The sequence below is a fragment of the Canis lupus genome, chromosome X (genome assembly GCF_011100685.1).
Source record: "Canis lupus familiaris isolate Mischka breed German Shepherd chromosome X, alternate assembly UU_Cfam_GSD_1.0, whole genome shotgun sequence".
In the NCBI taxonomy this organism is placed as follows: domain Eukaryota; kingdom Metazoa; phylum Chordata; class Mammalia; order Carnivora; family Canidae; genus Canis; species Canis lupus.
This window is the reverse complement of record NC_049260.1, coordinates 93179593-93207377: the sequence shown is the minus strand read 5'-3', so window position 1 is coordinate 93207377 and position 27785 is coordinate 93179593. Positions and strand designations below refer to the sequence as shown.

Genomic DNA, 27785 nt, shown 5'->3' with positions numbered 1-27785 from the left:
AGTCCAACCCAGGTGGCTCAGCGGTTTAGCGCTGCCTTCGGCCCAGGGCGTGATCCTGGAGACCTGGGATGGAGTCCCGCGTCGGGCTCCCTGCATGGAGCCTGCTTCTCCTTCTGTCTGTGTCTCTGCCTCTCTCTCTCTCTCCTCTCTATGTATTCTCATGAATAAATAAGTAAAATTTTTTTAAGAAAAAGTCCAACCCTTGTAAAGGTTCTAACCATTAGCCTTTAACCAGAGAAGTAAAAGTATGGTGATCTGAGTTTACTTCTATAGCACTACCTAGTGGTGGAACCTTAAGCATTTCTGGGCTTCACTGTTTTCATTCAAATTGGGAAATGATATTCTTACCTTCATTTACATGATTGTTGTAAGGATGAACTTAGATTATAGGGGAAGCAGGCTGGTGTAGTGTAAAGAGCATGCTGGATCCAACAAAATGATGCTTCCAATTCCAAAATAAACACTTCATAGTTGTATGACTTTGGGGAAGTTACTTAATCTTTCAGAGTCCTAGTTTCCTAATCTAAGAGATAATATCTGTCTCATAGAGACATTGTGAGGATTAAATGAGATGATGTCAAGAAATTTGCTAACCTAGGGGCACCTGGGTGGCTCAGTCAGTTAAGTGTCTGCCTTTGGCTCAGGTCATGATCCCAGGGTCCTGGGATGGAGCCCCAAATCAGGCTCCCTGCTCTGCAGGGAGTCTGCTTCTCCCTCTCCCTCTGCTCCTCCCTCTGCTCATGCTCTCTCTATCAAATAAATAAATGAATATAATCTTTTAAAAAAAGTGCCTGACCCCTAATAAGCACTCAAAAAATGATAAAATATTACAAAATCTAGATAATACTTTATAAAATCATATACAAATGGAGCAAGGGGATACACAATGGGAGGGATTTGCTGCCCCCCCTTTTAAAAAAGATTTATTTTTTTAAGTTTATTTATTTATTTATTTATTTATTTATTTATTTATTCATGAGAAACAGAGAGAGAGGCAGAGACACAGGCAGAGGGAGAAGCAGGCTCCTTGCAGGGAGCCTGATGTGGGACTCGATCCCCAGACTGAAGATCACACCCTGAGCCAAAGGCAGACGCTCAACCACTGAGCCACCCAGGCGTCCCAGATCTTATTTATTTATTCATGAGAGACAGAGAGAGAGAGAGAGAGAGGCAGAGACACAGGCAGAGGGAGAAGCAGGCTCCACGCAGGGAGCCTGATGTGGGACTCGATCCTGGGTCTGCAGGATCAGGCCCTGGACCGAAGGCGGCGCTAAACCGCTGAGCCACCTGGGCTGCCCTACTGCCCACCCGCACCCCCCCCCCCCCCCGCGCCCCTTTTAAAGAGAATGCTACCCTTCTTTATAAAGATTGGTTATCCTGGCTTTTTGCTATAACATCTTTAAATTCAAGATTTCACAATAATAGTTTTCAGAGAAGCTTAGGACGGTAGTGTGTAATAAAAGGGTTGAAAAAAGACTTTTGGAAGGTAGGCGAAGACCTCTAGCTCTACCCATATTCCAAAATAAGGTGCTCTAGGAATTAGCCTAGGACACTTATTTCCTCAGTCGAGATAGATGCTTCTTCTTGATTTTGGGGGAGGTCTTCATGAGCACAGCATACTTCACATGTTGCATGATCTCATATTTGCCCATCAAATGTTCACTACTTGGGGTATCTGGGGGACTCAGTCAGTTGATTGTCCAATTTGATCTTGGCTCAGCTCTTGATGTCAGAGTCATGGGTTCAAACCCAATGTTGGACTCGTGGAGCCTGCTTTAAAAAAAAAGAATGTTCACTACTCTTTATGTACATTATTGTGCAACACTGGTAATTTTCATATTCTAATTTCAATTTCATTTCTCTTGTAACCCTACATGACTTCTTATTGGAACTTTCAACACTCCCACTGCTTTCGTATGTATCAGATATATGTTAATAATGTTCATTAAACTGCTCAAACCTAAGCAAAATCACAGCAAACATGCCTGATGAACACCAATGCCAGAGGCCAAAATGATGGTCAATAACCAACTGCCAGTGGCAGGCAGAGTTGGTGACATTTTCTCTCCATACAGCTTTGTGACTCTCAGAAATGTCTCAAGTAGAGAAGTTTCTGTGGATATAGAACTTACTAAATGCTGGGAATGCAGTGGGAAGCAAAACATACCTAGTCTGCTTTTCTCAAAATCTCAGTCTGGCAGAGGGGACAGATCAGGAGATGGGCAATTGTCATACAGTGTGGTAAAGTGAGAAGGAGCTATAGAAGCACAGAGGAAGGTCACCTAATCCAGACTTGGAGGGCAGAGATTTCTGGAGGAAGTGATGTCTAAGCTGAGACCAAAAGGATAAGTAAGGTTCAGTCAGGTAAAGATGAAGGGAAGAGGTGTCCTACGTAGGGAATGTGGCCTGTTCAGGGAACTGAAGTACGTCTGTCTTGATGGATACAAATTGCGTTGAGGAAGGCTGGAGAGGTAAGTGAGATCCAGGCCACACAGGGCCCTTCCTGTAAGCCATGGGGAGGGAGGGAGTAGTTGGGTGCTCTGGAGGGAGACACTTGGGAGACTCAGCTGTCTTTTCTACTCAGTAGTGGAAACTTGGACAAGTTATTTGAGATTTTAAGCCTCAGTTTCCTCATGTGTAAGGTGAGGATAATACCCAAATAATATCTACCTCATAGACTTGTTTAAGTGTTAATAAGATAATGCACATAAGATACTTAATATATAGTATGTGCTCAATAAATATTAGCAGCTATTTCTTCTTAAAAAGATTTTAGTTGAGAGAGGAGAGGGGGAGGGCAAAGGGAGAGGGAGAAGCAGACTCCCCACTGAGCCCCCAATTTGGGGCTCAACCCCAGGACTCTGGGATCATGCATGACCTAAGCTGAAGGCAGACAGCCAAACGACTGAGCCACCCAAAAGCTCCACTAGCAATTGTTTCTGTATTATTCCTTCTGATATTAAGTTCACGTATTTTGGCTGGTGAAGACTTGGTGTCATAGATTTGTTCAGGATATATGTAAGTATTGCATATGCATATACCGATATACACACATTTTTTCGCATTACATTTTTTACCTTGGTTTTATTATGAAACAAGTTTTATACATTGATATAGTACTATTTGGATTCCTTTTCTTTTCTAATTAGTCTCCCATGGCTTTAATATCTTAAACATCATCATGCCTTCACAGTGATAGTATCTTCTGTCCTCCTGTGTTCTTGCTGCCTTTCGGCCTTCTGGCTCTGTGCATCTAAATTGATATCCTTAGGAAAGTGCGCCCTCTGGTTTTCATCTTGTGTCAGTTCAAAAGACAATGTTCCATTAACTGTGGTCTGAGGTCCCTGCCTGCTGCCTGTGAGCAGAAGCCCTTAGTCCTAGAGAGCAGGGAGGCTGTTAAAACTGTAGATTTTACGATAGGAAACCTCTGGCTATTATAAAATGTTCTTGTCCTTGTCTTCTCAAAGGTATCATACAGATACTAATTAATATATAGCTAACGTTAATATATCCATGGCACAAAGATTATAACATACAAAATGCCTTTCCTAGAAGAAAAGTCCAAGGAATTTAGAGACCTAGGATTAAGGCCTATGAACCGTCTATTACTATGTGGCCTTGGAAAGTTCCCCTCAATTGGGCCTTCCATTTTTTCCTAAAGATGTTATTTGTTTAATTGAGAGAACGAGAACGAGAGAGCATGGGGGGAGGGGCGAGGAAGAGGGAGAAGCGGACTCCTTGCTGAGCAGGGAGCCCAATTGGGGCTCAGTCCTGGGACTCCGGGATCATGACCTGAGCCAAAGATAGATGCTTAACTGACAGCTACGCAGATGCCCCTCAGGCCTTCCATTTTTAAAATGAAAAAGACTAGATCCATGTTTCACGAAATACGTTTTGTAGAATACTCTGTTAATTTTGAGGGATCACACACAAACAAGAGAGGAGAGACTACAAATAAAATGGGAAAATGAGGGTTAACCAAAAAGTGTTTCTTAACTGCAAGCCTTCTCAGATTTTACAGTGCTAACCCAATATTATGAATGTGCAAGAACATGGCTATAGCTTCCCAAAGGCAGTTGACTGCAGAACTTTTGCTGGCAGAGCATTCTGCAGTGCCAATGTTGTAAAGAAAACACTTTTGAAAATGCTGGTCTACACTATGATTTAATTGGGTGAACCTTCCTGATCACTGGATTCCTTTGCTGGATAGAGACAAGGTCAGGCAACCAATCTGCTAATGTTAGGACACCAAGTCAGCAATAAAGATAACTGGATAGCAATCAAGAACATAGTCTCTTAATAATAGTAACAAAAACAATAATAATAATAGTTCATGTTTATTGAGTGCTCTATATGCCAGACACTGTGCTAAGTATTATGTGTATTACCTCATTTCATCCTTACAATAGCCCAAATGTGTTTCTATTATTATCATGCTTATTAAAAATTTTTAAAGTGAATTTATTATTATTTTTTTGAGAGACACAGAGAGCGAGCTAGGGGGAGGGATGGAAGGAGAGGGGCAAAGAATCTTAAACATTGTGGAGCCTGACTCGGGGTTCCATCTTATGACCCTTAGATCATGACCTGAGCTGAAATCTGAGATGCTCAACTGACTGAGCCACCTGAATGCCCCTAAAAAAAATTTTTTTTAAGATTTTATTTTCAAGTAATCTCTACATCTAACCCCGAGTTTGAGTCTTATGCTCTACTGATTGAGTCAGCTAGGTGACACCATTATCATCCCCATTTTTTTTTTATCATCCCCATTTTAAAGATGAGACTACTTGAGTTTGGGAAAGATTAAATAACTTACTTAAGGTCACAAAGCTACTAAATCCCTGCAAAGCTGGGATCCAAGCCCTGGCTGGCTGCTGCCAAGGCTAATATGCCAAGTATGCTAACTGAAACACTATTGAGAGTGAAGGGGACTATAAAAATAACTACATAATTTTGAGATATTTATTTTTTCACCAAAATTAATTTTAGTGGTGTGCGAAAACCAATCAAAAGTGAACTCCTTTGCTAAAAAAATGAAAATAAAATCTATCCGTATATACTAAAGCAAGATATAAATGATTTGTATTGATTTTTATTATTTCTTATTTATTTTTTGATTTATATTGATTATCTGAATATTTTTAAATAGCATGAGTAATAATTTTTAGTACATATTCAAATGATCTGATCAACTTCTTATTCTTGCCTTTTATAATGCATCACTGGTATTTTTGTGAAGTATGTATTTTTTCAATATTTTATTACTTAAAAATTTTTAAAATAAAATTGCAGTAATTTTCAAACTTGTATTTTATGGCTAAGATGTTTGAAATTGTTCACACCTTCAATTAGCTTATATCTGTAAAGCATGATTTTTAATTTTTAATTTTTTAATTTTTTAAAGATTTTATTTATTTATTCATGACAGACACAGAGAGAGAGGCAGAGACACAGGCAGAAGGAGAAGCAGGCTCCATGCAGAGAGCCCAACGTGGGACTTGATCCCGAGATCCCAGGATCACGCCCTGGGCTGAAGGCAGATGCTTAACCTCTGAGCCACCCAGGGATCCTAATTGAACTATTATTAATTTAATTTGCATTTGAAGCAGCCAGACATTGTTGTAAAGTTGGTATCGCGGAATCATTTTTTTTTCCATTGAACCATTTGTTTGTCAAATTCAGCCAACACTTTAACAGCTACTGGTTCATTTTTCATACATGCAAGGAAATTTAGAATAAAAAATAAAATGAATTTAGAAAAACAACCATTTGATCTACATGAGAAGTTATACTTTACAGCATTATATGTAAATCTTCTGTATCTGCATGTGTGATCCTTCAGCACATTATTAAAATAACTACCAACTTTTTTAAAATTTTAATTTAATTTAATTTTAAAGATTTAATTTATTTATTCATGAGAGACACACAGAGAGAGAGAGAGAGGCAGAGACACAGGCAGAGGGAGAAGCAGGCTCCCCGCAAGGAGCCTGATGCAGGGCTCTATCCCAATCCCCCCCCACCCTGGGATCACATCCTGAGCCAAAGGCAGATGCTCAATCACTGAGCCACCCAGGCATCCCTTTTTTATTTTAAATTCCAGTATAGTTAACATACAGTGTTATGTTAATTTCAGGTGCACAATGTAGTAATTCAACAATTCTATACAGGGTTACCTAGTGCTCATCAAGATGAGTGTACTCTTAATCCTCAATACCTAATTCTTCCATTCCCCCACCAACCTCTCCTCTGGTAACCATGAGTTTACTTTCTAGAATTAATAGTCTGTGTGTCTCTCTCTCTCTATATTTTTTTCCTTTGCTCATTTTTTTTTGTTTCTTAAATTCCACAATGAGTGAAATCATATGGTATTTGTCTTTCTCTGTCCAACTGACTTACTTTGCTTAGCATTGTACTCTCTAGCTCCATCCATGTCATTGCAAGGGGCAAGATTTCATTCTTTTTAATGGCTGAATAATATTCCATTGTGAACTAACCGACTTCTGAGGTAGATCCTGATATTTTGTCAGCAGATAGATGTCTTCTGGTTTTTGTGTGATCAGTTATATCACTGTGGCCCCCATGGGCGGTAGAGGTCAGTAGACATTTTATGTGAGTTACATGTAAATCATTAAGTTCAGTACCTAAATTTTCATAAACACATATGTTCATTTATTTGTGTTCATTAGTGCCAAGAGGATTTACTGCAAAATAGAAAAAGCATTATCAGTAAAATAAATAGTTGTAGATTTATACCATGTTTAAATTACACAACCATTGTTGCAAGAATGTTCAGACTGCTCTCTATATGCTATATGGCAGGGCTGCTTAGCCTCTATTCCCTATGCATATCTCATGTACAATTGACCTGTAATTTCCCACATCTCCCATTGACTCTGCTACCTGGTGAGCCAATAGCTTGTGCGAGGGACATCTGGGATTCACAGGCCAAGGAACAACGGGCTAGTTAGTATACCAAGTAGCAGGCAGTTGGACAGTGTCAAATACTTCCTCCACTACTCTCTGAGACCTGAGCTTGTTAGGCGTCCATAGCTGCTGTTACCCGGGCACATTTTCTTTCATCATGAGCTCCCTGCCTGCTTTTCCTGATGAGGATGTTAAGAAAGATGGTGAAGAAAGAAATGCATTATCACTGGTTGTCTATCAAATTTAATCATGTGAGAACCAAAGTAAGAACTCTGTAGAAACTGGAAGTTCGGGCAGCCCCTGTGGTGCAGCGGTTTAGCTCTGCGGTTTAGATCCTGGAGACCCAGGATCAAGTCCCATGTCAGGCTCCCTGCATGGAGCCTGCTTCTCCCTCTGCCTGTGTCTCTCTGCCTCTGTGTGTGTGTGTGTGTGTGTCTCTATGAATAAATAAAATCTTAAAAAAAAAAAGAAACTGGAAGTTCAAAGGGGAAATCTATTAAACCCAAACCAAATTATTTGGGCACAGCTATTAATTATAATACCCAAATCAAAGATGAAAACTGTGAGACAAACCTCACACCCATCAGAATGGCTAGAATAAAATAGACAAGAAACAACAAGTGTTGGCGAGGATGTAGAGAAAAGAGAAGCCTTGTGCCCTGTGGGTGGGAATGTGAGCTGGTGCAGTCACTGTGGAACACAGTATGGAGGTTCCTCAAAAGCTTAAAAATAGAAATGCCATATGATCCAGTAGTCCCACGTCTGGGTATTTGAAGAAAATGAAAACACAAATTGGAAAAGACATATGCACCCCTAAGTTTTTGTTTTTATTATTTTAAGACTTTATTCATTCATGAGAGACATAGAGGGAGAAGTGGGCTCCATGCAAGACTTGATCCCAGGACCCCGGGATCACGCCCTGAGCCGAAGGCGATGCTCAACTGCTGAGCCATCCAGACATCTCTGATGTTTTTATTTTTTTTAAGATTTTATTTAAGAGTAATCTCTACATCCAACATGGGGCTTGAACCCACAACCCTGAGATTGAGAGTTGCATGCTCCATCAAATGAGCCAGCCAGGTGCCCTGCACCCCTATGTTTATTGAAGCATTGTTTACAGCAGCCAAGGCATGGAAGCAACCCAAGTGTCCATCAATAGATGCATGGATAAAAAAGATGTGGGACACACACACACAAACACACACACACACAAGACTATTACTCAGCCATAAAAAAAGTGAAATCTTGCTATTTCTGACAACATGGGTGGATCTAGAGGGTATTATGCTAAGTGAAATAAGTCAGACAGAGAGGGACGCCTGGGTGGCTCAGCAGTTGAACGTCTGCCTTAGGCTCAGGGCGTGATCCCATGTCCCGGGATTGAGTCCCGCATCGGGCTCCCTGCATGGAGCCTGCTTCTCCCTCTGCCTCTGTCTCTGTCTTCTCTCTGTGTGTCTCTCATGAATAAATAAAATCTTTAAAAATAAATAAATAAATCAGACAAAGAAAGACAAATACCATATGATTTCTCTTAAATGTGGAAACAAGAAAACAAGATAAATGGACAAACAAAAAATCAGGAACACATATAAATACAGAGAACAAACTGATGGTTGCCAGAGGTGGATGGGCAAATAGATAAGAGATTAGTAGGTACAAACTTCCAGTTATAAAATAAATAAGTCACAGGGATGAAAAGTACAGCATAGGGGATATAGTCAATAATACTGTAATAACTTTGTATGGTGACAGGGCAACTACGCTTATTGTGCTAAGCATTTTGTCATGTATAGAATTGTCAAATAACTCTACTGTATCCCTGAAACTAATATAATATTGTATGTCAACTATACTTCAATTTAAAATAAGAATTTTTTTTAAAAGTATGAGACAAATGCTAAATTGGATGAGATGCAGGACAACGGGTGTAAACTAAGACCGTCCCAGACGAACTGAGAACGCGTGGTCATCCTGGTTACACTACTTCTCGGCTGATTATCCTTTCCTAAATTGGGTCCCCTTTAGTAACTCCACATGGTCTTAATCAAGGTCCTAGAGTAATAACATCATGCTGCTGTTGCTGCTGAACTTTCGACTCAGTCGATTACATGATTACACGAGCCTTAAAATGTCCTTCTCTCTCGTGGCTTCTGAGGAGTTGCATCTGAATTCTGATGTTCCTCTTTCTCCACCCAAGCTCTAAATGTTAGAGGGCTTCAGGGCTCGCTCCTGGGCCTACCTCTCTTCTCTATCTGCCCTCTCTTCCCAGGGGATCTTCATCTAGGTCCGTGGCTTTAAAAAAACAATTCTGTGCTGCTGGCTCCTGAATCTATACCTACAACTTTGAGGGTTTTCCCTCATACCCAGACTCATATCCTCACTCTCCTATTCAACATATCCATTTTTTTCTATTTATTTATTTATTTATTTATTTATTTATTTATTTATTTATATTTTTATTTATTTTTTAACATATTTTTTTAACTAGAATTCAATTTGCCAACATATAGCATAACACCCAGTGGTCATCCCATCAAGTGCTCCCCTCAGTGCCCGTCACCCAGTCACCCCCACCCCCCGCACATATCCATTTGAATGTTTTAGAGACATTTCAAAATTAACATGTCTAAAAAGGAACTGTTGCCAGGGTTTGAATCTTAGCTCTGAAATTTACTAGCTATGTATTGTTGGTTGTTTTTATGTAGCTTAAGTTCCTTATCTCTAAAATGGGGATATTAAACCTCTGGGGATCTTGTAGAGTTGTGTTAGTCAATGCAAAGCTTAGAACAGTATCTGGCACATATTAAACATTCCACTCAATAAATGCTGGCTGTGGGCAGCCCGGGTGGCTCAGCAGTTTAGTGCCACCTTCGGCCCAGGGCCTGATCCTGGAGTCCTGGGATCGAGTCCCACGTCGGGCTCCCTGCATGGAGCCAGGTTCTTCCTCTGCCTGTGTCTCTGTGCCTCTCTCTCTGTATGTGTCTCTCATGAATAAATAAATAAAATATTAAAAAAATAAATACTGGCTGTTATTATCTCTATCCTCTGTTTTTTTCATGAAGCAATAACATTTGAGATTAGTTTGTCTTGATCTTCACTAGTCTCCCCTACTAGAATGTAAACTCCTTGAGAAAAGAGACAATATTTGTCTTATTCGTCACTGTAGCCTCAGTACCCACCATAGTTAGTCCTTGGCTCATAATAGGTGCTCAATAAATACTTGTTGGAATGAATAAGTAAATGAATGAATGAGTGAATAAAATAACTGCATGACCCAACTTAAAGGTCCTGAAGCAGAGTTTTCCGTCTCTCTCTCTTTCTAATGTGTCTTATTTGGGAAATAATGGGGAGCAATGTTGGGAGTAGTTGTTTTGTACGGGGTTGGGGGATGGCTTGCATGTAAACTACCTAATGTAAGTGACCACTAGCTATGTAGACTTTTCTACTACAGGTCTTCTTAATGTGTTTTGTGCCATGCACCTCTTTAAGAATTTGATGAAGCTTATGATCCCTGACATGGAATAATGTTTTAAATGTAATAACATTAAAAAAATAAATGAAATAAAATAACATACATAAAGATTACAAAGGAAACCAATTATATCAAAATATTTAATAATATGTGTTAAAAATGTGTGTGCTTCTCTATTAACACATTAAATATCAAGATCTAGAGATGCAAAAAGTAACAATGTTGAAATACTGATGAGCGTAAACCACGGGTCAAGATACCTACAACAATAGTGATGTGATATAAAACATATCCACGGTTTCTATTGGTGACTAAGTCAAAAGTATTGCTAATTTTACTGTGGGTTGTTTCTATATCCATGGTTTAAGGAAATCCTCAATTTCAGTAAAAGGCTGGTTCAGATAAAGACGCTATGTTTTTTCCCATCCCAGTTCATGAGCCCCTCTGAACTCTATGTACAGAACCTAGGTTAAGGACTCCTGGCTTAGAGTCAGGAAGTTCAGGGCACTGACTAGGAGGAAACCCACACTATTTCTGTAACTTAGGATCCCACTGGGATTGCCCTTTGTTTACCACATCTCCTTGGTATGTGTTACTGTTACTTGTTGGTTTACCCCCCAGTGTGGTAGTCACAGAGAATATACCATCCTGATCACCATCGGAGGAAGGACCTGCTGCCCAACCTTGGAATGTGTGCTCGGACACCAGCTGTCAGCCACTTCACGGTCTGCCTCCACTTCATGTCATGAGGTAATGCCCCTCCTGGGACAGCCCACATCTCATGATTGAAAGACGGAGGGGGATAAAGGCCTGGTCTTGTTAGCCTGTTGTGGGACACTCTGATGGGCCATACTTGTTCCAGACCTCTCTGTGAAGTTGGCCAAGGCTTTGTTAGGCTGGCATCACTGTTCAACTTTTCCCTCTTCCCAATCCTGCTTCCCACCCATTTCCTTTACAGATATTGATCTCTAAACATCTTGCACCCAAAATTCCACTTCAGCACCTGCTTCTGGAAAACCCAATCTGTCACACCCCACTTCTTGCCCTTATAGCAACTAAAGTCCACAAATTTTAGGGCAACACTTTGGTGCAAACTGAGATGCTGCTCGTCCTGACCTCCGTGCCAGGTGACCCAACCTAGCTTTCCCACCCTGTGCTTGCCCAAGATGTGCTCCTTTGGCACACAGATTATTTCAAGCTGAAAACAAGGCCCCTAAGACTCAAGAATAAACTTTGACCTCTCTGCCTAATTGCCTAAAAGACTTTGGATAGAGGACCTGCTCCAGGAAGAGAGTGACCACCACAGATAACTACATTATACTATGAATTAGGGGCTGCAGACAAAATAATTTAGAAAAGTCTATGAAGATTCCTCTCTGTGTCCCATTGTTTCTGGATGGCCCAGCAAACATTTGTTGACCAAACACCTACTTTTTCATCTTCCTGTGAGTTGCTTTCCTTTCCTTTGTAGTCCCAGAATCCTACTCTGCTTTTCTTTAGTTCAAGAGGACAGGCCTCATTTTGCCTGTGTTTGGAATCTCATGTTTATGTGGACTCCCCATACGTACTTAATCACATTTTATTTTCTCCTCTTAGCCTGTCTGGTGTCAATTTAATTTTTAGGCCAGCCAGAAGAACTCTGAAGGCTAGAGGAAAATCCACCACCCCAACACCTACATCCTGCCCCATAGCCACAGGAAAGGCTCCCCATGTTAGGCCAGGGGACACAAAGTAGGGAAAGCTTCATGGAGTGGGCTGAGTTTGAGGTGAACATTTCAAAGTAAGGAGAGAGAAAGCGGAAGAGAACAAATACCCACTAAGTTTACCTCTAAATATCTCAGGCTGTCTGCCAGGAACTTGACTTGTTGATTTCATTAATGCTCTGCTCACAAGGATACTATGGGGTAGGTGGTTCCACCACAAACAATAACAAAATAAAAATAAGTCAATTGATCAAATGCAGTACTTACTATCTGTACGGTACTGTTCAGAGCCTTCACACTCATTATTATCTCATTTATTCCTTAAAGGTCCCCAAGGCCTGGGAAGCTTTCAGATTTTGGAGACATTCACCAACTCCCACCCCTTAATAGCAGAGTTCCATGGACTTCACTTAGGATCAACGTTTGTGATAACCATTCTACCAGCAATTCCACAAAAGTTTACTACTACCCAGCAGCCCAGATTGGAGGCCCTCCTAGAATAAGGGTCAAATGATCCCTCTTTCTGCTCCTCCTCTGTGGACCCTGATTCTCTCGGGACTCTGTGAGGAAGCTAAGGCTCAGAGAAAACACTAAGGGTATGAGTTCAGACCTGGGTGGCCCTGACTCCTTAGGCTGCTTCCTGACATTGGTGATGCATTACCTCTACTGGACAGTGATGTTTGTTGTTTTTTTTTAATATTTTATTTATTTATTTATTTATTTATTTATTTATTTATTTATTTATTTATTTATTTATTTGAAAAAGAAAGTACAAGCTGTGAGAGGGGAAGGGCAAGGGAAGAGGAAGAAGCAGACTCCCTTCTGAGCCGGACCCTTGGCTTTCAGCTCCCAACCTGAGCTGAAAGCACAGGCTTAACCAACTGAGCCACCCAGGTGCCCCCCTTCTGTTTTTGAGGTCTGATAGCATTGTTTTCTTAGATGTCACAGCCATAGTAAATAAAGTACTAATGAAATGTCCTCATTTAGGAAAAACTTCGCAGGTAAAACCGTGTGCCTATATTTACAGAAATTCAAAACTTTAAAATAAATAACAGTTTACTCATGAAGAAAAGGCAGTAGATCATGATTTTTTTCACTACTCAGTGACAAAGATAAAAGAAATATATTTTTGTTAACTTTTTAAAGATTTTATTTGAGAGAGAGAGCCGCACAGTAGGAGAGGGAGAAGCCGACTCCCCACTGAGCAGAGAGCTTTGGTGGGGGGGGCTCAATCCTAGGACCCTGAAATCATGACCTGAGCCACACAGGCGCCCTTTTTTTTTTTGTATTTTATCAGTCCCTCAATTTTGATTACCATTGATTACTTCTCTGAATGTATTTCTTTTTGAAAGGTTTGTTGAGGTATTGTTGACATTCAATACACTGTACGCATTTATTTATTTTTAAAGAGTTTATTTATTCGAGAGAGAGAGAGAGAGACACACACACCCAGAGAGAGGCAGAGACACAGGCAGAGGGAGAAGCAGGCTCCATGCAGGGAGCCCGACGTGGGACTCGATCCCGGGACTCCAGGATCACACCCCGAGCCCAAGGCAGACGCTCAACCGCTGCGCCACCCGGGCGTCCCCACTACACGTATTTAAAGTGTACAATGTGATGAGCTTTGACATGTGTATATGCGCGCCACAGCCGGGCGTCGGGCGGTTCCTGCGCTCATAAAGGCTCCCCGGGGCGTGCGCACGCTGAGTAAAAGACGTCAAAGCACCCACCGCACTGAGCCCAGAAGTGGCTCCCTTGGCCACGAAGGGCCGCACTTGACTGTGCTTTCCTCCCGGAGCCATAATCCGCCGGTAAGGACCGCACTGCACTCTCGGCGCCAGCCTCGCCCGGCAAAAACAAGCTGCATTTAGAAGCTAGGCCTCCAGGGGGAGAGCTCCCCTGCAGAAGTGCCTGGAAAGCGGCCGAGCCGCCGGAGTCACCCGCTCAAAGTGCAAGAGTCGCTCGGCCGAGCAAGGTCCCCAAACGGGCCCAACGCCGGAGACGCGCAAAGCCGCTGTCTCGGCGGGTCGGATCGACGCGCTGCGGTTCCCCACACGCGCACCCACCAGCGCCGAGGCGCGCCCGCCGCCCAGAGCCCCTCCTCCCGCCGCGCCTTGGGCTCCGGCCCGCGGGGGGCGCGGGGGGCAGCGGAGGAGCCGCAGCACGCATTACCCACGCTCCCCGCGCCTGTGACCATACTACGAGGGGGTGGGGGGGAGCTCCCCACTTTTGGTTTAGTTTCGTTTTTATTAAAAACTTCACGTGATTGCCCGACTCTTGACTCAGCGATTTCTGCAAACGGCCTCCTTTAATTTATTGGTTTGTCATCACCGCCTCCACCTCTTCTCGTACAGCCCTACCTACCAGTCTTGAGCCTTTAAGCGGAATTCTCCCGTTGGATTCAAAGAACAAATCAGCTGTGACCCCCATTGAACCAATTCCTTTCCAGCCCGCAAAATGCCAGGGGTTTGAAATAATCGCGTAAGTGATTCCCCTCATTCTCCACGGAAGCAACTGCCACGCGTTTTCTTAAAAGGATCGTCGACTTTTTTTTTTTTTTCCACTCTTCTGCCTTAGTTCTGGACATTACAGATCCATTCTTAAGTAAATGGGAGAATTAGATAAAGATTTAATAAGCAGTTGTCCCAGAACTTTTTCTCCCTCCCCCACATCCCCCAATAAGGACAATTCAGATAAGTTTTGTGCGAACTGAATTTTTAGGATACAAAGGTGGATTTTTGTTTTTAAAGGTTTATTTTAATCTTTATTTTTGTATTGTTTTATTTATTTATTTATTTTAGTTTATTTTAGTCATCCCTACACCCAATGTGGGGCTCGAACTCACAACCCGGAGATGAAGAGTTGCATGCTTCTCAGACTGGCACCCCTTATTTTAATCTTCATAATGAAAATGATAGTATAGAAAACGTGGGCAAACAATTCAAAAGACAAAAGATAGTATTTGCAATCTCAGTGCTCGGGAACAATTCCTGTTAATAATTTGGTTGGTGTTTTTCCAGTCTCTTTATTATGGAATTTAAAAGACCATTTTAATTGTTGAAAAGTACAGGTTTTCTCTGCCATTCAAGGATATTTTGGCTGGTCTAAGAATTAAATTGACAAGAGACAGATTTAAAGGAAAAAGTGAGACATCAGACAGGTTAACCTGAGACAGGTTAACAGGAGGGGGCTCCGCAAAAATATGAGGCTCCCAGGCAGTTATGCAGTTGAAGTTTCTATGCTGTCTAGAGGTAAGGAGAAGGGATTAGGGTTCTGGATCTTCCAAAGAAAGAAGACAATTCCTAGGAAGATGAAAAAAGAGTAAATGTTTAGCAAACAAACGTTTGCTGGATCATATAGAAACAATGGGACATAGAGAGGAATTTTAACAGATTTTGCTCACTTCCTTCTTGTCCACCAGCCCTGGTTCATATCATAATGTAGATATCCAGGGTGACTGTTTATTCCCTTCCTGAAACAGGTCCTCTAAATTCTTTTAGGCACTTAGAGAAGAGGCAGAAAAGAAAAACTTGAGTCTTCTATTTCTTAAATATAATCAGCTTAAAATAATCCACATGCCAAAGAAACACATTTTAGGTTGGCAAATATTCCTCCCCTACGTAATTATACAATTTCCTTTCTAACTCTCCCCCTCATTACAACATTACCACCTTCCCATTATATTAGGGACACAGCTTTTAATAACCGTTTAATAGTCCACCGTAGGAATGTAACATGCATCACTTAATCCTCCATTTTGTGACATTCAGGCTCAAAATTTTCAATTGAGCAAACCCTTTAAAATAACCCTGCAGTAAATTCTTTCCGTGAAGTGAAGCATCCTTTGAAATGCAAATTGCCACTCTCAGACCCAATCTGGTTTTATAAGCGTAGGAGAGAAACACTTGTCCTTTTGGCACTTCTCTGATTCTTTGGCTGGCCTAATAATCAAATTGACATGAGACAGAATAACAGGAGAAAAACAAACAAATAAAAATATGTGACTCCCAGGCAATCAGATACCAGAGGGTTCCGTGTCATCCTGGGCTGAGGAGAACAGGGTAGCGGTCTGGGGCTTCAAAGGGGAAGAGGGCAAGTCCTTCGAAGATGAGAAGAGCAAATGTTGGGTAAACAAATATTTACCATGCCAGGCAGGTACATCTTTCTGATATGAAAAGTTATCTCTCCGAGCGCCCGGGTGGTGCGGGCGGTTAAGCATCCAACTCTTGATTTCCGATCAGGTGGTGATCCTAGGGGGGTGAGATGGGGCCCCACATCAGGCTCCATGCCGAGTGCAGCACCTGCTTGAGATTCTCTCTCCTCCCCCCTGGCCCCTCCCCACCTCTTTTTCCTCTAAAAAAAAAGTGATCTCTGGCAATAGCTGTCTTCCTGGTACAGGCATCCTATCTAAATTCGTTTAAGCGGTTACGGGGGAGATAGAAAGCTTTTCCTGAGCTTGTTGGGTTTTAATTGTCTTCAGCTCAAAACATTCCACATGCCAAAGTGACACACACTTTGGGGTATTGTATTCTGCTCCCCTTCATAAGTCTTTGAGCTCTCCTGTATTGGGTTTATGGAAGGCAAAGCACACCTGAACTTTTGTTGAAGTCTGGGAGTCGTTTGAGGTTTCCCTACAAATGTATGTTGGACAACCCCCAAAACTATTGTTCTAAACATCTTCTGTGCTTTTCTCAAAGCACTTTAATGCATCTATAAGAACCTAGATCTGTGGAAAGGAGTGATTTAACTCCCTTTGCACTCATTCCTTTCCACTGAATAGAGGAGAGAAATGTGGGCGAATGGGCAACACTAGAACAGCAATGTGTTGAGGAGTGGGGGAACGGGGCTGAGTACCTGGGGACTGGCTGGAAGTAAGAAAGTGGACGTGCCCCCAAGTGTTTACAGCTTAGCCGAAGTGAAATCGAACCTGTGTGCGGTACTGGTGGGCAGATCATAAGTCATGCAAGCTCGTATTCTTCTATGGCTATTCCCCAGGACCTGGCCTAGCATGAGCACAGAGGAGAATTAATTCATTCATTCAACGGAGTATCTACTATGTTCCAGGAATTATTCTTGGTGCTTAGGCTCTATTGGGGAACATAAAAGATACAAATTCCAGCACTTTGTGTCCTTAGCATTTTAATGGGGGGAAGACAGACCCTAAACAATAAACATAATAGAGAAGTCGTATTTTATGTTAGGAGAAGACAGGTGTTGTGAAAAAATGGGCAAGAAAAGGGAGTGTGTGTGTGTGTGTGTGTGTGTGTGTGAATATTTGAGTGTGTGTGTGTGTGTGAATATTAAGTAGGGTAGTCACGGTAGGGTCCGTTAAGAAAGTGGCAGACAGGGACGCCTGGGTGGCTCAGCGGTTAAGTGTCTGCCTTTGGCTCAGGTCATGATCCCGGGGTCACGGGATCAAGGGATCAACTCTCACATTAGGGCTCCCCATGGGGAGCCTGCTTCGCCCTCTTCCTGTGTCTCTGCCTCTCTCTCTCTCTCTCATGAATAAATAAATAAATAAATAAATCTAAAAAAAAAGTAAGTGGCAGATAAGCAAAGACTTGGAGGAAATAAGAGAGTTCATCATCCGGATATCTGAGGAAAGAACGTTCTGGAGCAAACAGCCAGGATAAAGTCCTGGAGTGGGACTGTATCCAAACAGCAATCAGCTAACGTGCATGGAGAGGAGCAAAGTTTATTGCTTAAATGAGTAAATGGCTAGATACCCCATTACAAAGCAAGGTGTTAGCAAGGATGAAAAAGAACTCTACCCACGTGGCAGATCGAAGGTATGAGCAGCTGCTGAGTTAGAAAGTTATCAGATGGAGGTTCCCGGTGGGCTTCCCAGAACTTGAGGGGTGCAAGGTGTGGGGAGGGTGGACAGGGCACATGAAACAGAGCCGCGCCCTCAAACTGCCCCACGATCGTTGTCAAGACTTGCAGGTTTCTGGAGGGCCAGATAAGAAAGCTGTCTGGAGACCATCGAAAACTGGCATCTGCTCTTCTTATTCCGGGATTTTTAAGTGGCAAAGGAAGCCAATGAACCAACCCAAACCCCCAAACGACAAACTACATTTCCCCAAAAAATCTTATAAATGCCAACTTCAGTGGCCAAATGCCCAGGGACCCACCTCTCCTTCCCTAAAATCTGCTGGTCTTTCATACGGAGGTGGTTTTATTAGTTTTCTTTTTGTTGTTGGTTTTTTTTTTTTTTTTTAGATTTTTGTTTATTTATCCATGAAAGACACAGAGCCAGAGAGGCAGAGACACAGGCAGAGAGAGGAGCAGGCTCCATGCAGGGAGCCCGACGCGGGACTCCATCCCGGGTCTCCAGGATCACGCCCTGGGCCCAAGGCAGCACTAAACCGCTGAGCCACCCGCGCTGCCCTTTTATTAGTTTTCTATCGCTGCTCTGACAGATCACCACAAACTTGGCGTACAACCACACGTCTTTATTATTTTACAGATCTGGAGGCCAGAAGTCCCCAAATCAAAGCGTCAGCAGGATTGCATTGCCTCTGGGGGCTCTGCGGAAGAAGAGGTTTCCCTGCCCTTTCTAGTTCTGCAGGCTGCCCGCATTCCTTACCCTGTGGTCCCTTTCCTTTATGATACCACCGTCCTCTGCATTTCCGTTTATTCTAAGTTCCCTACCCTAACAACTCCCGAGGCACCAAGGTATTTCTGCAAGCTGCAGCATCCAGTTGATGGAGCGCTGAGAGGTCATCTTATCTAATTTTTCTTCGAGTGCTGAAACTCATTCAGCATTTTCTGGACCAATGCTCATTCAGCTTCTCTTTTTTAAACTCGGACGGCAGCTCAAAACAAGTCATTAGGAGTTGGTACTTATTAAAGTCTTACTGTTAGAAAGTCTTCCTACTGAACCGGCTCCTCGTTAACTCCAAACTAACCTTCCCATTTTCCCTCTGCAGCTCCAGAGAACCGTCTGTCTCCTCCCGTGTCTGCCCCGTAGGTATTTGAAGACTAACCCAGAAGACTTCTGTCGTCCAGCCTGAGTGCATGTGGCCATGGGATTTCCCGGTTCCTCTCCACGCTGGTCTCCCTTCGCTGGAGACTCCCTAGTGTCCTGAAACTGTGGTATCCAGAACCGAATATATGACTCTGGGCCAGGATCCACTGGGATGGGACGCCTGGGTGGCCCAGTCAGTTGGGCATCTGCCTTGAGCTCAGGTCATGATCTCGGGTTCCTGGGACGAATCCTGCATCCAGCTCCCTGCTTAGCGGGGAGCCTGCCTCTCCCTCTGCCCTGCTTGCATTGGGTGCTCTTTCTCTCTCTCATAAATAAACAAAATCTTAGAAAAAAAAAAAAGAATCCACTGGGCTATCACTTTCTTTGACTTGAGCTTTCTCTCTCCTTTTTTTTTTAAAGATTATTTTATTTATTTGAGAGAGAGGGAGAGCAAGAGAGCATGTGCTGAGCACAAAGCCCAAGGTGGGGCTTGATCCCAGGATCCTGGGGTCCTGACCTGAGATGAAATCAAGGGTCAGATGCTCAACCGACTGAGCCATCCAGGAGCTCCTTCCCCTATCTGATTTATAACAGCTACAGATAAATATTCTGTTAAAAGTGTACTTTTAAGCAAGTAAAAAATGGGCCACAGAATTTTCTGATTATAAAATGTAGCCCACAAACCACATACATCTGACTCACCTGGCTATTTTCTCCAAATGCAGACCCCTGGGCCCAACTCAGACTCAGATTCTCCAGTTGTGAGGCTTAGGAATCCTCATTTGACATTAAACCAGAGGTCATTCTTATGGACACTAGAGTTTAAGCACCCTGCTTTAGGACTTCAACACAGCCATCTACAGCAGTGGGTCTCAACTCTTAAAACCTCTCCTGCCCAGATCACACCTCCTATGAAGTCAGAATCTCTGGGTTGGGACCCTGGTATCTGTGTGTTTAAAAAAGTTCCCCAGGTGGTTCTAATGTACAGCCATTTCAGAGAGACACCAATTTCTAGGTTCTACAGTATAGATTTGAGAGTCAAATAATCTTTAAGAACTTGTCAAATCTCAAGAAAATGCCCTGAGCTCATAAAATGTCACCCGTTTACTTTGGACTTGAGTTACTTGTCCTAGAGTAAAAGTGAACTTATCGTGAGGAGAGACACGAGGTGCCTCTTAGTGCTAAAAATTTCGATAATTATTGCCATCATTTTTATTCAGACAAAGAAGTTTGATGACTACCATATGTACAGCACAGTGTTAGGTACTGCTGGCAGTGCTGGTGATAAATAAGCTAGCAGAAGGCACATTCCTCAAGGAACTTAGTCTAGTTGGAGAGTCAAAATGAACCTGAGAGAAACTGGAGTGAAAAGTTTCACAAAACCTCATCGTAATGAAATACTGAACTGTAGGACACATGGTAAACACTAATTCAGAACCTCAACAGAAAGAGGTTGATGAGGTCTGCAGATAGGGTTTGAGCTACATCTCGAAAACATTTCAAGACCTGGATTGATGGTGAAACAGAAGGACAGTTTCCTGGATGAAGGATACTAATTTAGATGACTTCAACTCAAGCAATTAAATTCCCCAACTAAGAGTGACTTAAGCTTATATGGACATTTATTATCCCACTTAACAAGAAGTTGGGAGGAGGGCAGTCCCAGAGGGGATTGTGTAGCAACTCAACGATATTAAAAATATTTTTGTCTTGGAGCACCTGGGTGGCTCAGTGGTTGAGTGTCTGCCTTCAGCTCAGGGTGTCATCCCAGAATTTGGGATCAAGTCCTGCATCAGTCTCCTTGTGGGGATCCTGCTTCAACGTCTGCCTATGTCTCTGCCTCTCTCTGTGTGTGTCTCTCATGAATAAATAAATAAAACCTTAAAAAAACATTTTTGTCTTTTTTGCTCTGACATCCACAGTATAAGAATGTCTTCCCTCATGGTTCAGAGATGGCTGCCACTGCACCATTCATTGCTTCCTAACCCTTGTATCTCAAGGAATAGGTTGGTGCAGGCCTTTCTCATATGCGTCTCTTTTTCAGAGAGGAAAAATCTCTTTCAGAAGTTCCTTGAGGGTCCTCCTCATGTGCCGTTAGTCAAAACTAGGTCACTGGCCACCTTTATATCCATCACTAGCAAAGGCTTGCATGGCTGGCGTAAAGCAATTGTGATTCATCTCTTACAGCTGAACACACTGTCACCTGTAATGTAATCAGGTTGTGTCACTAAGGAAGTAGGGAGAATGACTCTTTGATAGGCAGCAAGCCGAGTCTGCCATAGACATAATGAACATTTGTACTAAATGAATGAAAACTTATGATAACTCAGTATAGCAATTCAAACTGACAAAGATGTGCAAGTTATTTAAACTTTCTGTGCTTCAGTTTCCTCGTCTGTAAAACAGAGATAACAGTGCTTACTCTATAGAGTTGCCATGAGAACAACACGAGATAGTAAATGTATCACACATGTTAGTACATCACAACAGTCCCTGGCATACAGGATGGGCCAGCATCCTTTGGGTGTCACCAGCTTAGAGATGATTCTAGAGGAGTGCCATGGATGTGCTCTTTGAGTGTTCTCATTTGAGCTTCTATGTTTAGAACAAAACCCACCAGAATCTTTCATTATAAGACAGGTGCATTTTGGAAACTGGGAAAGAACCTAGGATTTTATACTATTACAACTGAAAGTGAACATGACAGTTTTCTCGTCCAATGTTTCTTGTAATTTTGTAGCCACCGAGCCACAAAAATTTATGCTCTAAAACAAAGAAAACCGAAGCCATTGTCTTCCCTACTCACTCTGAGATCCTTCTCCTGAACCCAAGGACTCCATGGAACACACTTTGAGAAACACTGACGTAGTTTAAACACTCAGACAGTAAAGTGTGATTAAGTGGCCACAGAGATTAAGTGGCCCAAAAGGCCACAGAGTGATTAGTGGCCAAACTGGGATCAGAAACCAGCTTTCCTGGTTTGTATGCTGAGCAGAGTGAGCGAAGTTTCGGTGTGAGCAGGGGGCCAGCTGTGACATTATGGTTAAACCTCAGCGGGGGCTGAAGCCCATCATTTAGGCTTTATCTGGAGGGCTGGCATCTTCATCCTGCTCTACAGGTCTTCAGGTAGACGCGTCTACCCCAGGAAGCCACCCTGGCTCACAGGAACCACTGTGTCTGGGAAGAAAGGATGGAGAAATGCAGATGGAAAGAAAGGGATGGAATCAAGTGACGCTCATTATTATTCTCGGCTTCTGTTAGAGCCCTAATGAAGGGGCTGGCCAATGGACTGTCTTCCTTAAAGCCTCACCATAAAGCCAGCCAGTGCTTAGGTGGACAGTCAGCTGGAAAACATCTGGAAGAGTGCAGTTTCTGGGAAACGCACACAGTGCAGACCCTAAGAGTGCTAAGCTCCATCTGATTAATTCCGTAGCCGCACCGACCGGCGCCCTCCGTGTGTTCCTGGCCTCTCTCACTGTCAGGACACTTTCGTGAATGGGGCCTTTTAGAGCACAGGGTGGGAGCTAACCGAGAATAGAGCCCCAGACAAGAAGAACAGAGGTGAGAGCTCTGGTGCCTGTTTGGCTGCAGACTTGGGCAAGTAACTTGAGCTCCCTGGGCAAAAAGAAAAGGTTGAAGCGGACAAGGGCTCTTTGATTTGAAAACATCCATCGTTCCAAAGCAGGAGTCTGCAGCAAGAGGCCGCCCTCTTTGCAGAAGAGCTGGCCGAGGCCTTCCCAGCTATATGGGCAGAGTCAGGCTATCAACATCACGGAGACACAAAGTGGGGTTAAGGATTTCTGAATGTGAAGCCCCTCCTCCAAACCCCTCCTGCAAAGGAAGGGAAATGTGACATGATCTGCTAAGCGATACATCATTTCACAGTTTTTTGGGTTGTTCTGTCCTGGGACTACTGGCCTGCGTGATCTGTTGGTTGAAAGAGAATGTGGAGATCACGGGAGAGATAGAAATAAGGCTGACATAAGTGTGTGTGTGTGTGTGTGTGTGTGTGTGAGAGAGAGAGAGAGAGAGAGAGAGAGACAAAGAGACAAAGAGACAAAGAGAAAGTGGTGGAAGTGGAAGCCAGACATTTGCCAATGGTCAGCAGGTCAGTCTAGGGGAAAGAAGGCACACAGCCTGTCACTTTCCCTGATGTGACTCAGATGGAAAAACCTGGGGAAATATTCTGCCGAGGAGACCATTCCTCCAGCTCAGCACTTAGATCACATAGTCTCCAAAAGCCGAAACCTATTCTTAGATCTGTCATTCATTCATTAATTCAATATACATTTTCCGAGCACTTACTATGAGAAGAGATTGATGGAAAACATGGCCTGGTCTTTGCCCTCAGGAAGCTCACAGCCACTGTGTGGCAATTGCAGCGTGGTGAAGGAAGTCCAGGGTATTGGGGGAGCACGTTGGTGACCCCCCCGCCAATTCCGCTGTGGCTGATTAAAAGAAGGTTTCTTTGGAGAAAGTCATGTCACCTGAAGGAGAAGCAGAAGCCAGCCTGATGTTGGAGGAAGTGGGAAGAGAAGGAATGTTCTCGGCAGAAGGAGGACTATAGGCTTTCTAAACGTTTTTCTTCATGCTTAGCAGTGTTGTACAGATATTCATTACTGGACATATATTACGTTTATATAAAAGGGATTTTAGGATTTGAAGGATAGCAATGGCCCTCCCTCAATCAGAGAGCACCAGTGAGAACTTCCTTAGGTCTGTGACAGCCTGACAGGGAGGGAAGGGAACACAATAATGACCACTACTAATCCCGGTATTGGAAATGTTTGTTAGTTCCTTTCTATATGTGAGCGTTTCCCACATACCTCACACTTAGTCCTTACGATGATTCTATGTAATAGATACTACTGTTATCACCCCCTTTTTATGGATGAGGAAACTGAGGCCCAGAAGTCACACGACTGGGAGGAGGGAGAAGCGGGAGTCAGAGGCAGTCCAAAGGCCAGAGCCCCGCTTCATCACCACCAATTAGGCTTTGCCGCGCTTCTCTAACAGAGTAAAGCGATACACACAGGGGATCAGCTAGTGTTCTAACCTCACCCTCTTCTAAGAAGCAACTTCTTGCCATCAGCTGACTGTGTTCTTGTCTCCTCCAAGTCGGGGTGAGGGGCACAGGGGAGATGCTTCATTTGGGCGTGGAGAGGGATAACGGGTGCGCAAAGCAAGAACTATTGTCCGAAGGTTGCATGACAATGTAATGAGTGGATGGGTCCCAAAAAACCACATCAGCATCACAGCTGCTGGACTCCACTTTGCTCTGGCCATACCAGCAATATTTACCTTGTGCTAAGTTTCCGAGTTTCAAAACAGCGACTTCAGTCTAAATGGTTTATTAAAATTCCCTTGGGACGCCTGGGTGGTTTGTCTGGTGGTTGCGCGTCTGCCTTCGGTTCAGGGCGTGATCCCAGGGTCCTCCCTCTCTCTGTGTCTCTCATGAATAAATAAATAAAATATTAAAAAAGAAAAGAAAATTCCCTTATATTGATGTTGTTCTGTGATGCAATTCCTAGGTGAACCACAAGGTGATGCTGCAGACAGATCTAGGGATTTGTTTGAAAGGAGAGGTTTAAGCATGTTTGTATTTTATGAATTACGATATAGCTACACAAATATTAAGCAGCCACTTGAAAGTATGAAGTAAAGCTGTATGGCTTTTAATAAATATCTTTTTAAAAAAGATTTTATGTATTTATTCATGATGGACACAGACATAGACCAAGGGAGAAGCAGGTTTCCTGTGGAAAGCCCCATGTGGGACCCGATTCTGGGACTCCAGGATCACACCCTGAGCCGGAGGCAGACGCTCAACCTCTGAGCCACCCAGGTGCCCCTCCCCTATATTTCATAAACGCTTATCACTTTCCCATTCTAAATCTCTATATCTTTACATCCATTTCCTTCCTCTGACCTGCACATTTCATTATCTATCATCTATCAAATCTGACAGGACCATTATTTCTCACACCATTCAGTGTTCACACGTAGGGATGTGTTTGCCAGCGATTCCCTGCTCCCTGGCCAAAAAGTCATGAGCTCTCAAAGCTGTTCAAATAAGTCATAGGGACACCTGGCTGGCTCAGTCTGAGGAGTGTGCGACTCCTGATCTCAGAGTTGTGTGTTTGAGCTCCACATTGGACATAGAGATTACTTAAAAATAAAATCTTTTATTTATTTTATTTTTTTAAGGATTTTATTTATTCACTAATGAGAGACACACAGAGAGAGACACAGAGACACAGGCAGAGGGAGAAGCAGGCTCCACGCAGGGAACACAACATGGGACTCAAACCCGGGACTCCAGGATCACGCCCTGGGCCGAAGGCAGGCGCCAAACCGCTGAGCCACCCAGGGATCCCCAAAATAAAATCTTTAAAAAAAAGTCATAGGGTGCCTGGGTGGCTCAGTCTGTTAAGTGTCTGCATTCGACTCAGGACATGATTTCAGGGTCCTGGGATCGAGCCCCACGTCAGGTTCCCTGCTCAGGAGAGGAGTCTGCTTTCTTCTTCTCCCTCTGCACCTCTCCTGCTTGCTTGCACACGTGCGCGCGCTCTCTCTCTCAAATAAAAAAAAAAAAAAAAAATCATCTTAAAAAAAAAGGAGTCATAAACAGGCTGGCTCAGTTGACAGTCAGGGTCGTGAGTTCAAGCCCCATGTTGGATGTAAAGATTACTTAATGGAATAAATAAATAAAACCTTTTTATTTTTATTTATTTATTCATCATGAGAGACAGAGAGAGAGGCAGAGGGAGAAGCAGGCTCCATGCCAGGAGCCCGACACGGGACTCGATCCTGGGACTCCAGGGTCACGCCCTGGGCCAAAGGCAGGCGCTAAACCGCTGAGCCTCCCAGGGATCCCCAATAAAAACTTTTTAAGAAGAGTCATAAACTACCTATGGGGGTAGAGGGTGGGGAGTGGGTGAGCTGAGAATTTTTGTACATGGGGGAGGTATGCAGGATGGCAGGAGAGGAAGTGCACATAAAAGTACTCTGGATGCAGCTGTAGCAACTCAAGTCACCGGATGTGAAGCTCAGAGGGGAGGGGGCCTCACAGAGTTTCTCAGACATGCATGCTAGTCCCCCATACAGATCTGCCTTCAATACAGAAGAGTTTGGGGTAAGCTCCTTCAGCTGGGCTGGGGTCCTGGGATGCTGCCTACAGAAGGGAGTCATTTTCAGTATTTCACACAAACAATTGTGAGTGTGGAAGCTCAGACCAAAGACTTGAGAATGTTTAATCTATTCATTCTAACAAGATACTCACCAATTGATTTACCACTTCAAAACATCACTCTGTCTCAGGAGTTCCAGTCAGGGAATCCATGTTTGTTTTTGGTCAGGGGAAAAGGTTGTGATGAGGAGGTTTAGCTTATCAGGCTGTTTATGTCTCACTGTGTTCCATTTTTTTAATTTGATGACATCTGCAGAATGTTAAGGGCAACAATTGAGTAAACTGGATGTTTGACTAATTGCAACAGTTTCCTTATCTTTGAAATAAGTGAGCATTTATTCTTAGAGAATCTTAGCTGGAACCACCTTAGAGATTGTCTGTGGCCCATGAACATTGCCTTGGAGAGTTTTGAGAAAAATCCAATGCCCAGGTCCCGCATCATACCAACTGAATCAGAGTCTCCAGAGATAGGATCAAGGGGCAACACTAGTTTTAAAATCCCACAAGTTATTCTAATGCAGCCAGGACTGAGAAACAGCCGTAGTCTCACAATACAGAAGTTGAAGAGATGAAGTGACTTGTGCTCACTTTGGCAGCATATATATGAAGAGACAAAGTGATTTGCCCAAGGTCACAGTGCTAGTAAGTGGTATCTTACCCCTAACTTCCCTGACAGCCCAGCCAGTGTTCTTTCCACTATGCTCTTTTGTGTCTTCTAGAATTTAGGGTTTTGCTGAACATCATAGTTAGGTGGTTTACAGTTGAGGGAGAAGGGACAGGGTCCATCAGAAAGGGTGGGTGGGGAAACTTTTAAGGACTCAATGCAATCAAGGATTCTCCAGAACATGGTTTCCGTCAAGTCAGCCTGGTGGGAGGACAGTCAAATGACCTTTTGCTGAAAGCAGTGCCTAATACTGTAGTGTATATTTAGTTCCTCATAGAGCAAGTCAGCTGCTCATGACTCAGTTCCACCCATGAAGACATTCATGAATAAGTGTTCTCACTTTCAGGAATTAATCACATTAAAGTAAATGACATGGTATATCAGTGATTCTTAATATTTGGGGTGGGTGTTGGGGAAAACTAACAGGTTCCATTTGAGAACTAATAAAAGCTATAACTCCTCCCCCCCTGCTGAAAAATACACATACATAAATGTTGCGTGTAATTTCTGGAGATTCACAGACTGTCCCCTACTCCCCAACTGCACCCCCCTCAAATTCATCCTTTGACATCGTATTAGGATCTCCTGGATTAGATGCTTTTGGAGCTCTGTTTTTTAGTGTTTCTCAAAGTGTAGTCCAGGAACCAGAGAAATTAGAATTATCAGGGGTGTTTGTTCAAAAAACAATTTCCAAGGACAGCCATAGACCTACCGTTTCCGAATCTCTGTGGGATGAAGTATAGGAGTCTGTATGATATTAAAACTCGGGGATGCCTGAGTGGCTCAGCAGTTAAGCACCTGCCCCTGGCTCAGGATGTGACCCGTGGTCTCAGGATCGAGTCCCACATCGGGCTCCCTGCCTG

At 43.2% G+C, this 27785-nt stretch overlaps 1 long non-coding RNA gene across 1 annotated transcript; it reads right to left on the bottom strand.

The window, feature by feature from the left end:
- Positions 1-16966: 16966 nt before the first annotated feature.
- On the bottom strand, positions 16967-26504 carry LOC119868232. Its single transcript, XR_005386006.1, has 3 exons — positions 26352-26504; positions 23375-23556; positions 16967-17105 (listed from the first exon to the last, which is right to left on the bottom strand). It is a non-coding gene; the product is annotated as an uncharacterized LOC119868232 (long non-coding RNA).
- Positions 26505-27785: the final 1281 nt, after the last annotated feature.